The 11,723-nt window shown below is 40.5% G+C and overlaps 1 protein-coding gene across 2 annotated transcripts in view; it reads left to right on the top strand.

Annotated features, from left to right (window-relative positions):
• Positions 1-872: 872 nt before the first annotated feature.
• The window catches only part of prr36a (proline rich 36a), a 58,656-nt gene continuing 47,805 nt past the window's right edge, over positions 873-11,723 (top strand). Inside the window, exon 1 of one of the 2 annotated variants that reach the window (XM_028791282.2) lies at positions 873-1,055. The gene's annotated coding sequence lies outside the window, so the exon portion shown is untranslated. The remainder of the gene's footprint in view (positions 1,056-11,723) is intronic. The other variant, XM_051920662.1, reaches the window with a different exon arrangement.

Genomic DNA, 11,723 nt, shown 5'->3' with positions numbered 1-11,723 from the left:
AAGGGTGGGCTCCTGCCTTGTACAGTAGTAACCTATCATGTTACGTTCGCTGTGTAATGGTTTCAAAGGTCGATAGTGGTATTATAATGGCTGGCAGGGTGTTGGGTTCAAATACGGCCTCTGAGACTTTGTGACCCTGAGCAAGTCACTTCACCTGCCAACTGGAAGAACAAATGAAATGTAATCGCACTCAGCCAAATAAGTCATAAAAATAAATAATGCACTTGTACTGCCCGTTACGCCTTGAAAGGCGCTATAAAAAACAACGGCGCACTGGAGTCACAGTATTGCAGTAGAAAAAGCTGCTGGGGCGGAATAAACAACTTGACTCATGCGACGTAAAAAGCAATTGAATGATTTTTTACCATCTGCCTGCCACGATGTCGGCTTAGCTAATGCTCGAGGAATTCGGCACTACACAGCGAAGTTTAGGATCCTCGCGAGACAAAGGAGTTTCAACTTGGATTATTTCAAATTTCCACGTCTGTTACTGTGCGTTTCGTTCAGACCCTCAATCTTGGAAGCAAAGCAGAAAGTTGAGCCGCTGTCCCGCACTGTCCTCCCCTCTCCCCCCTTTTTTATTATTTTCGCCCCCTCTTTCCGCTCCCACCACATCAGCGGTAGGGACGCATTATTGTTCAAGCAAAAAAAAGAAAGGCGGGGTGCCAAGCGGAGAACGCTCACTGTGCGAGTGCGCGCACGCGCGCGCGCGCAGGGAGGAGAAGAGAAGAGGAGGCGGCGGCAGCTCGGAAGTGTTGGGCGGGGGAGCGTTGTGGCGATGACATCATTCCAATCGCAGTCCCGCGCTCTGATTGGTCACTCGCGGCCGTTGCCAATCGTTTTCTCCGTCTCCCTCGTTTTTCCTCCTCTTCCTCTCTCCTCCCGCACGGCCGGCAACACCCTGAGAAAGAGAAAGCGAGACATAGAGAGAGACAGAAACTGAGATTGAGAGTGCGGCTGCTTCTGGTTGTCGTCTCTTTCTCCTCCTTAAGTGCAACGTTACGCTTGAATCGCAGCTGACCGGGGGCCGAGAAGATCAAGCAGCCGGCTGCCTGGTAGGTATAAACGCTGGAGCTGTGCTGCAGCTCGATGTTGGACCGTGGGTTGAGTCGTGGAAGGGAGGCAGATAAAGCGCATCGCGACAGAAACTCCCCAGCCCGCGTGTGAACACCCGAACCTCTTGTGTCTTTTATGCGTTCGACGATTCGGCGTTGAGGGGGTTTTGGCTCAAGAGGAATTTTTCTCTCTAATGGAAAGTTTGTTTTCATATTGATTGAAAAAGCTCAAGTCAGAGCAGAAAACAAAAGAACGCCTGCAAGATGCCCTTTCTGATGTATTCTGTAACGTGGTCTTTTTTTTTTTCCTCCCTTGCGCACTTGTGTTTTCTTTCTTTTTAACATATCCATATATGTCAAATCATTTTTAGGATGTTTTTTAGGTGGACGTTTTATTTGAAAGTAACTCTTATTGAGCTGTACGTGAGGCTCATTTAGCGGGAATATGTGAGCAGCTCGCGCCTTTGGAGTGGCTGTCGGGGGCTTCACTTGAATGAGTGGTTAATCGTGCACGCGCGTCGTCTCGCTAGAACGCGCGGGCGCGTGCGTGCCTACCTGCCATGTGCAGTGAATCTGGGTGGGTAGAGCGATTCTGAACGACTTGCCGTGTCGCCCCGCTCAGCTCAAGGCAAAGGCAGGCGTCGCACATGAACACTAACGAGTGAGTCCTTTGTGCAGAAAAGTCGGGTGCGCTTCTTTCGAACCGGCTAGCATTCTTTGTTCGATTACGTCGCTTTCTATATAATTTTGTTAGTTTCTTAAAGGACATACTTTAAACTTCTTATGAATGCGAATGTGCTTAAGAGGATGAACGATGAGGACTTCACGGTATATGCTTCTGTGTGACTGATACACGGCCTCCGTTACTCCTGTTGCTGTGATGTTTGCCTCCGTTACAACATACCTCAATTTTCCTTTATTTTTTGTTTTCTCACTTAAACATAGCATACATATAAATTACTATTGAAACACGCGACCTACGGTCCTAAAATTAAAATGCAAATTTTATTACCTGTAATTGTTTGGAATTTCCATAAGATTTGTATCCCAAATTGTTCAGACTTTCCTTGTAGTGTTGTTCTTTTGTTTGTCTCATTCTAATTCAAGGCTTTGTTTCCTTTTTGTTTGGTGTATTCTGTTGTTTATATCCAATATTGTATATGTCCTGTTCATTTTGAATTTATGTGATGCTTTTTGAGCATAGGAAAGGTGATATATAAATATCATTATTATAATATCGGTTCCTTAGCATTTGATTGAGACCAAGATCCAGGTTCTGTAAATGTAAATGGTCTCGTTAGTTTGCAAGTAATCGTGTAACAGACGTTAGCATTATATAATCTCATAGATAGATCTAGTACTTAATATTCGCAGTTCTGAAAGAATTAATGAAAACTCATTGTAGTTGTATTTTAAATAACACAACTGTCCCTTTAGTGTTTTATGTCTACATTAAATGAGATGCAACATGAGATGTTTGCAAGGCTTGAGAAAGGAGGCCTGTGCTTTGGGGTGGGGGTTATCTTAAAATACACCACTAAGTGGAACAGCCTGGTCTCTCCCATCTGTTAATTCTGCCATTGTTTTTCACTGCTTGTTTTATAGTGGTACTTACAGCCTTCTTCCATAGTGAGTGCTGCTACATCACTCGATTATCCTGTTGTACCTTTAATGATTAAGTGACCCTCCAGTTGGGATTCCAGGGCACCTCACATAAAGAGACATGCATATTTATTTGTTGGAGGCTTTCTATTTTATATATGTATGTATGTGTGTGTATATATAATTTGTTCCTTTGTCTTAGCAAGATGATAAATGTTGGTTAATGAGGCGAGACATTAAAGAGATGAAATGTTATGCTGTTATGTCTAATTTTTTTTTTTTTTTTTTGCATTCCATGTTAAAAAGGCAGCTATGAAGTAATGATTTACATTAATTTGTTTCAATTCAATCTAGGCAGCTTTGTGGTATGAGGCCTGGAGCTCCAGAATGGGTCTTTGTGTGGTAAATATCATTGATTTTTGCCAAGCTTATGTGCAGAGAAGCGATGGAGCATTCTCTGCATCTCCTTCAGCAGCCAGTAGGCTCGAATAACACTAATTCTCAGTGATAGTCCATTTTTAAGGAAGTTTTTCTTGTTATTATTTGTCAGGCTCAATTGAAATGTTCATTGTAAAGTCTGTTATGACAGCTCGTAAGGTTACTTCTGCAAAAAGCCTTAATAAATTCCCAAAAAGAACAGTAAGGTTTATCTTGCTCGCCTAGAGGTTTTTACATTTGTTATTTTGAGTATAGTGTAACATGAACTTTCTGTGTTCTGTTTCAAGCTGATCAGTGAGGTCTGCTATGTAGTCTGTCTAGTTTGTTCAGGGCATAAAAGTAAAATATTATTTGCCATTTGTTTAACTATATGATGCTGTTCATCTCCCTCCCCTTTGTTTTTTAGCCTGCTTTTGTTTCGGCTGAAATGTGTTAAATTTAATCCTGTGTGTGGTAACCCTACAGTTTCAATTCTGGGTCTGGATGTGAGCTATAACTCACTCCCCTAGATGTGGCTTTGTATATATTTGAATAGGAAAGGGAGGTGACAGTCTGACACTCGTGCTTACAACCCATAGAAACCTTAGGAGCCCCTCAGCCTTAGCCCATGATGTTTAATGTCCTTTAATTGAGTTTACTTAAACACCTTTTGTTGGTGGTGGCTAAAGTGCTTATTGGTCATTAAGGCTACTTTACAGTTCTCTATCCCTGCTTTGCTGCTTTTGTTTTGGTGTATGCTTATGGGTGTGGTTTCCACCCAGTTACTTGTATCCCTATCCTGTCTAACAGTGGCATGCAGTGCCAAGTTGGGTGGTTTACGTCTAAACCTGTGTTCTATAGTTCGTCTAATTAGGATGCCTAGAAGCAGGATGTTTTTCTCTGCACAGCGTTTTTTTGGCTCCTCCATTCATCCCTCATACTTTTTTTTTTCCCCTTCGTTTGAGGGTGTGAGAGCTTGTTAACAGTTTGTCTCTTTTACTGACAGGAGTTTCTAATACCACAGGGCATTGTTTTATATTTGTCTTTTGCACAAGCAGTTTTAGTTAACTTATTAAGAAAGGAGCTTTCAATAAAATTCACTACCTTAATTACTCAGCGAAGACTGCACGACCTAGGCTGTGTCTAAAAACACCCCAGTTTCAGATTCGGTTTCCGCGCTGTGGTAATTGTCTCTTGTTTTTGGAACTGTGACTTGTAGTTGGCATATATTTCACTTATCCTGTTTCTAGCAAGATATGTCTAGGCAGTCTTGGGAAGTTTGGAGGTCCAAGTATGGCAGAGGCACAGTGAAAAGCGTACTTTCTTGTGTCCACCTTAGATAAGCCCCTGTGTGTTTGTGTATGTTGAAGCGTAAGGGTTACCTTTTGTTGTAAAATTGCCTCTTGGCAGCCTGGCAATGTAGTTTTTTTTTTTTTCTTTCAGCAGCAGCTTCATCTATGTGCTGCCAGTTTCCACAGCAGCATGTGGCTTGGAAATATGCCATTTTGGATGTAGATTTACATGGACTGGGCTGATCAAATGACTCAACACACCCATGGCAACCTGTCCTTGGAGAAGCTTGGCAGGTATCTTTTGTCCTGCAGCTGCTACAATGGTGATTAGCTTCACCCCCTGCTAAGCAGAAGTTTTTCTTGCCTGCCACCCACCCCAATTAATGATTGTACAGAAATTCTACGTGCAGTTCTGCTAGTGGATTTTTGGGTAAATTTGTCAAGAAGCACATGCTTATAGGTGTGTTGCCTATAATCTGCTGTGTTTGTTTTGACAATACAGGTTGCACATTTGATCACTTCGTTTTCAATTGAAGTTAACTATATGTGGGAATTTCATGCCAGTCAGTTATTGGCAGTATACGGAAGAATTTTTTTTTTCTCCCTTTAATGTTTGACAGTGTTGCAGAATATTTAACATGCACAACTCCTGTTGCTGTGCCCTGCCATTTAAATACGTATACACGCATGACAAAACTAATCCCTGCATCAGCCCCCATAATCACTTGTGACTGAGCTATACTGAAAATGACAGCCTGTCAGAGGCTGAGTAGAAGTGTAAGAAAGGCCTGCTCTGTGGAGGTCAGCACAAGAACGAGAGAAGCATTTTCTTGGGCTAGTTAACGTCTGCAGCGACGGTATTGCATAAGTGCCACAAGAGTGCCCTTCAGTCCGGGCCAAGTATTGTGACATTATCATCAGGGCTGTGAAGTTGGATTCGGAGACAATTTTGGGTACCTGGAGTCGGCAAAAATGTACCGACTCTGACTCCTAATAAATTTTAAATTTGTGATTTGGGGGGGAATTACAGCAAGTTCAAATGTCCCATTTCACAACCAATAGTCACAATTAAGTACTTCTCTGATGTAAGACTAAAGCCCAGTGCATAGTTGTGTTACTACTAGTGTGAAGTTCAACTGAGCTAGTCTATAACCTGACGTTCACATATTGTAATCTGGATTATGGTACATTACAAAAGTGTTCATTTTATTTCAGATATAATGTGTTTAACAAGTTCATTTGAGTGTAAACAAGTGTCATGATGTAGGTGGAGGTGTGTGCAATGGCCTGATGTGTGTTCAGGGGTTCCTGTCTTTTTTTGTTTAAACTGGCCAATACGATAGTCGGGTTCCTAGCCAGTAGTTCTGTGGTTAAATGACGTGCATGTTGCCTTCCTTCAATCAACAAGGAAAATACATTAGAATATTAAATACAGACGAGTCGAAGGATTTATCTACCGACTCCACATCCCTGATTATCATAGCCACTTTTGGAAAAAGTAATCTGCTCATTTTTACTTGACAAGAAAGCAAAAGCTTACATTTGTGATTGTAATGTGCGAACAGTTTCTACCCTGATTTGGTATTGTACATCCTTAAGACCTTTTTAAAAAAAGATGCGCTGAGTGCGTTTTGTCGCCTCCAGATTTGCTCTGTGTGCGTGAGCGTGTCCTGGTATGGGTGGGTGCCCAGTTCAAGGATAAGTTTATATATTTTGCATTTTATATTGCTGGGGCAGGCCCACCTGGCACTGTACCATATTAAAATGGTCTGGGAAATTAATGTGCATTTTCAAAAAATGTTATTGAAAACTGAAGTTTGCATTAGGCCTGTGCAGTAACAATTTCACACACTTTAGTTAATAAGAGAGCCAATTCAGAGGGAGGCGAGGCTGTTCACATCCTTGCTGAAGCAGATGCCCCTCTTAAAACACTGTAGTCGGGTAATACTTTTTCTATGTAAAAAAAAATGAAAGGATGGACTAATTTCAGGAAGAGCTTGGTAAAAACCAATGTCACATTATCCGACTTGTGTGAGGCATGCCAGACTTCCTGACTGCTTGCTCATAGATATACTTTATTAATCCCAAGGGGAAATTCACATCGCCAGACCATGTGCATTTAAACATCCAAAAATTACTGGGCATGTCTGCTTTACCGACTGCATGTGCCAGCTTCTCGGCACAGTCAAGCTCGCCCCTTTTTGTGACATCCAATGGCGTGCTGCCTGACGGAGATGGCGCTTTTTTTTTTTTTTTTTTTGGAATTTTGTTTCAGTACATAAAATGACATCAGACAGACAAGATTCTCTTCTGTTTGTGGGGTCCTAAACATCCACGCTCCTTATTCCTCGTCATTGCATTATTTCAATTGTACTCCCAGATGAGCGTTCATTGGTTGTCCACTCTCGTACAGCGCGCAAGCCCCTACAACTAAAGATAAAGTCAAAAGTGTTTGAATTTATCAGAGTGAGTCATACACTAGTGGCACTGAATCACGGTGGATTCACCATATGCTCCTGTCGACTGACTCTCAAAGATTATGTAAATGAAAGCTGGGACTGAAATTACTGGAAAAGTCATGTCATGTAACATAGCCTTAAAGCGTTAGCAAAAAATCTTTCCGAAGTCCAATGCTGCCTTATTTTTAAAAGCCAAGTTCCATAAATCGTAGCGTTATGGGTTTAGGGAAGGATTGGGACAGAGTCTACTTTAACTCTAATAGCCTGCAAATCTTTCCAGTGCTGCTGCTTGTAATCCTATTTCAGCCCTTTTTTGGGTAATCTAACTCCTTGAAGATTATAGTTTTCAGGATGTTCACCTCTTTTTTTTTTTTTTTTTTTTTTTTTTTTTTTTTTTTTGACAGCTTCATTTATCTTAAATGGCCTAAGGATATGTTTTTTGTTTTGATTAAGAAATGATTGATTAGCTGTTCTTTTGAAGAGTTGTACCTTACTGGGTAGCTTGACCAGTAATCTTCAGTCAAACAGTAGCCATGGCTATCAGGGACTTGGCGTCTGTCAGTACACAAATGCCTTCATTACTTTTGAATGTGTAATTTTTCCATTTAGAAGGTTTACCTCATCTGTGCTAATTGATGTATTTACCTCGTGCTGGCTACCCACAGAGTATATGTTTATGAAAAGCCACAATGTTAAATCCTGAAGAACTCCCAATGTCCTTTGTGCTGACGGCCTTTCCTTTTCTTGGAAGCAGGACTTTATTTATTTTTTTTTTTTCGGGAGACATGTCTCTTACTCCCTGTAATTTTGGTTGACTGATAGACAGTAATTCATATTACTGTCTATCTGCTCTTATTTGTCCATTCCTAAACCTTTTTTGTATTGAGAGTGCAGATATTGCATAAGCTTTAACACATGAAGTCCAATAGGGTCCCCAAATAGGAGACATCTTGCATCTCAATTTTCCTCAACACTGCCTAGGATTGCATGGTAAATCTGTTTCTATCCATCCTTCAGTCTCTCAGGAATCCTCAAAAATGTGACCATCCACCAATATCGGTCTCCACAAATATCAGACTAGTTCAGTTTTTATTTTTTTTGAGCTCATTGTTTTGGCACAACCCTCTCACAAGTACAGTGTTCAGTACGAAGGATGAGATGCACTCCGAGGTCAAGGATAACCTGTGACAGACGCACAAGCTGAGTTTGACTTAACTTTGAATGGCTTGCCTCATAAATGATGCTGTGTAAAGCTTGCTCTACATTGTCGTCAAAGTCCTCCTCCACACTGTCTCCAAGAAACTTCCTCACACACCCCTCAACCTAAATATCATTTGTGCGTAAATATGCATTAATCTAATTTTAAAGCTCATGAATTTCCAACGATTTTTGATTTAATAAAAGCCATATCTGTAGCAGGCAGCTAGTGTAAGAGAGCTTTTACTTCCTTATCCTGTTCCACCAAAAGACATGTAAGGAAGGTGCAGGTGAATTTTTCTAGGTAATGTGTGATATGTCAGACTTGGTATCGTAATGTGTGTCTTGAGATAGCATTTTTATTTAAAATGTTTTGGTTTTAAACTTGTATCTATCCATTTTTGTGATTGGTCTATTTACTTCAGGAATGGAGCAGCCCCTGCCTATTCTGGCAACACTGGAGTAAGGGGGGGGTGGGGACACCTACAGACGAGACATCAGTACTTTCCAGGGCACACTGTCTCACACTGGTCCAAATTAGTCATCTCCAGTAATCTCTGAAGTGTATTTTTAGGTAAATACAGGAAAAGCTCTAAGACAGCAGTGTTGTCCAATGCCAAGACACCTCAGTGTGGTGTTTAATGGATTTTGGGACAATGGAGTGAATTAGTTATGAAAGAGTTTTAATTTCTGTGACATTTTGTGATCCTTCAGGGAGATGCCTACTTTGTTATAATTGCCAATTGATTTTAAAAGCCATGATTTTTTTTTTTTTTGTGTGTGTGTGTGTGTGTGTTACAATGGACATGCCCATGACAAACCCAACCCCTGAAGGTGTCGCTGTGTACATTTGAGGTTTTTTGGATATGAAACGAAATTGAATATTGTTTGTTTTAATGTAAACCTATTTGCCCAAGTTGTCATATGACTTGGATGTGAACGTTCTGCGTAAAGGTTTTGTCATTCTATTTACAGCGTTGCTTTATGGCCTACTGGATTGCTCTGGCTAGACTTTGGGCCTACTTGTGTAATACTGCGACAAATCCAAAAACTGAACCCATCTTGCTCATAGCCACTTCTCAAGATAAGGTACGTTTCTTTCAGTAGTTAATGGAAATGCAAGGAGCCTCTCAGACTGTCAAAAGTGAATGATTTTAAATTGCAACCTTTCTCGTTGTCATTTCTCTTGCATAGTGAGCCTATTTTTCATTTCAGGCGTCTGCTCGGGCACTGCACAAGTTCAATCACATTAGCCAAAGTGGTGTTTGCTACGTCCATTTCTGCTTTCCAGCAGGAGCTCCCTGTGCATTCTTCCTTTTTCATTTAACAAATAATCCCAGCAAGTTAAGTTTTTACAGCTTTCAGATAAGAAACTCATTTTAAAGGAAACAAATTCAAGTTGTGCATTCACTCATTTGACAGACACCAGTGCTCTGAAACACTATTTTTTTTATTTTTTTTTTCCCCTCTAACTTGCAATACACTGTTCAGATTCTTGTTTAAACCACCATGGATTGGTATATATAGAGGGAGTCGAAGGATTTAAGTTAATATGGCTGGTACATATTCAAATTTGGCTTTGCAAATTGCTCTTCTCTGTAGCCATATACCGGGCTCTTCAAAATTAAAGAGCAGATTTCAAAAATTTTATTTCAAATAGCTGGTATAAGACACACATTCTGTACATCACTGGATAGAAGAAAGTTTAAAAGCCTGCCTAAAGGTACCAGTGAATGCCACCGCCACAATGTTAGAATTTGTGGGTATGAAAATCTTTGCACAGTCGTTGAACATGAAAGAGACTCACCGAAGGTAAGTGTTTTGTGCCATTTCTGCAAGCAAAAGTTTATGAACCTTTTTTTTTGCAGCGCAAACTGTGACTGGATTTTCATACCTGGACATGCTACACAACTGAGTGTTTCCCCAACTTCTAGAAGATTTGAATGACTTCATTTTCATGCAAGATGGTGCCCAGCCTCATTTCCACTTGGAGGTCTGGCGTTGCCTGAACGACCCCATTCCAGGGCGATGGATTGGAAGAGGTGAACAGCAAGATGTTACTCATCGTTAGTGGCCTCCAGACCTTACCCCCTGCGATTTTTATCTATGGGGGTACATTAAAGCGAGCGTTTGTTCCACCTGTGCCCACTAATCTTCAAGATTTGCAACGTCAAATTGAGGAAGCTGTGAATTCAGTAACTAGGGACCAGTCGGCTCGTGTGTGGCAAGAAATGGTCTGCCGTTTTGATGTTTGTCACGCTACACATGGTGCTCCTGTTGAGTTCATGAAATCTCAAGGACCACAGGACCAAACTTTGATCTTTACTCTATCCCGTGATGTGTGAAATGTTTCTGTCTTGAAATATTTTTTTGAAATCTGCTTTCATTTTGAGTAGCCCTGTACTTTCACTCATTACTACAGAATTGTGCACATCAGGCATCCCGTACAGTGCAGTAAAGTCAGTGTTGTAATACATTTTAGGTGCCCATTTTGGGGAAGAGGTGGGGATGCACACTTGCTCTAATGGGTTTAGTGTTCTGTTTTTACCCCATTATAGACTGGGTTTAACATCCCAGGTACTCTTTATATTCCGAGTAACATTTAGAGAACTTAAGTTTTTGTCATTTTGCAGCATTCCTGTAAGCACTGAGGTTAATTGCAATCTAAGAAATTTGAAAACACTGTAGTATTCAATTGACAGAACAATTAAGAGGTCAAGTCATTTGTAGCACATTCTGATTGTACTACTTTTAGGCAAGACTCCTCATGGACTCTGTTTCTGAACTTTCACTGATCCACATTGTATTGAAAAACTCGTCAAACTTCAAAACACTTTGTTGGACAGTCATCTTGTCCAAAGATCTTAACTAGACATTGCTGTCCTCTCTTGCTTAATGAATCTTAGCCTGAAGAGGTCTGTTCATTTTTTTACATTTAAAATGTCTCACTTAAAGGTTTTCTAATGCTGTATTTGTCCTGGTATCTATATAAACAGAACTCCAGTTTCTATATTGCATCTCCCCTGAAGAAGGGGCCCCGAGTTGCTTCGAAAGCTTGCATATTGTAATCTTGTTGGCTAACTAACTTAAAAAAAAAAAAAAAAAAAAAAAAAAAAGTCATTTTTCTTGATTTGTACTGTCAGCCATTACGAATGTAGTGACAACACCCTAGTACTGCAAAACAAAGAAATGAGTGATCTAATCTACCATAATATTAGCAGTACCTTGGACTTTAACTCGAGTGCAGGTTTGTAGATTAGAATCCAAGTGGAAAGCAGCTTGTATTGAGTGAACCATCTCTGATTACAATTCTGTGAAGCAGGGGTCTCCAACTCCAGTCCTGGAGAGCTACTGTTGCTGCAAGTTTTCATTCTTTTCTTTAATTAGTGACCAGTTTTTGCTGCTAATTAACTATTTCCCATTATTTTAATTAACTTTTCTTGAGACTCTAACTACTGAATTGGTTGGGTTTTTTTTTTTTTTTTTTTTCCCCCTTAAATGTCACCTAAACATAAATTTGATGTGAGGTGAGCCAACCAACTTCATTTCAGTCAGTTTCTTAATTTGAAGCCAATTCTTGTTGCTACTTAAACCTGTTATTTAATTCCTTGATGGTTCTGCCATGGCAGACATTTCCAAAATTGTTGATTTTCTTTTTTAAGAGCGCTGGCTGTCAATGTTTTGTGGACCTCCGCAGATCA

This window comes from Erpetoichthys calabaricus, chromosome 17 (genome assembly GCF_900747795.2).
Source record: "Erpetoichthys calabaricus chromosome 17, fErpCal1.3, whole genome shotgun sequence".
NCBI lineage: Eukaryota > Metazoa > Chordata > Cladistia > Polypteriformes > Polypteridae > Erpetoichthys > Erpetoichthys calabaricus.
The sequence above is the reverse complement of the archived record's forward strand: the minus strand, read 5'-3'. Positions and strand labels throughout refer to the sequence as shown.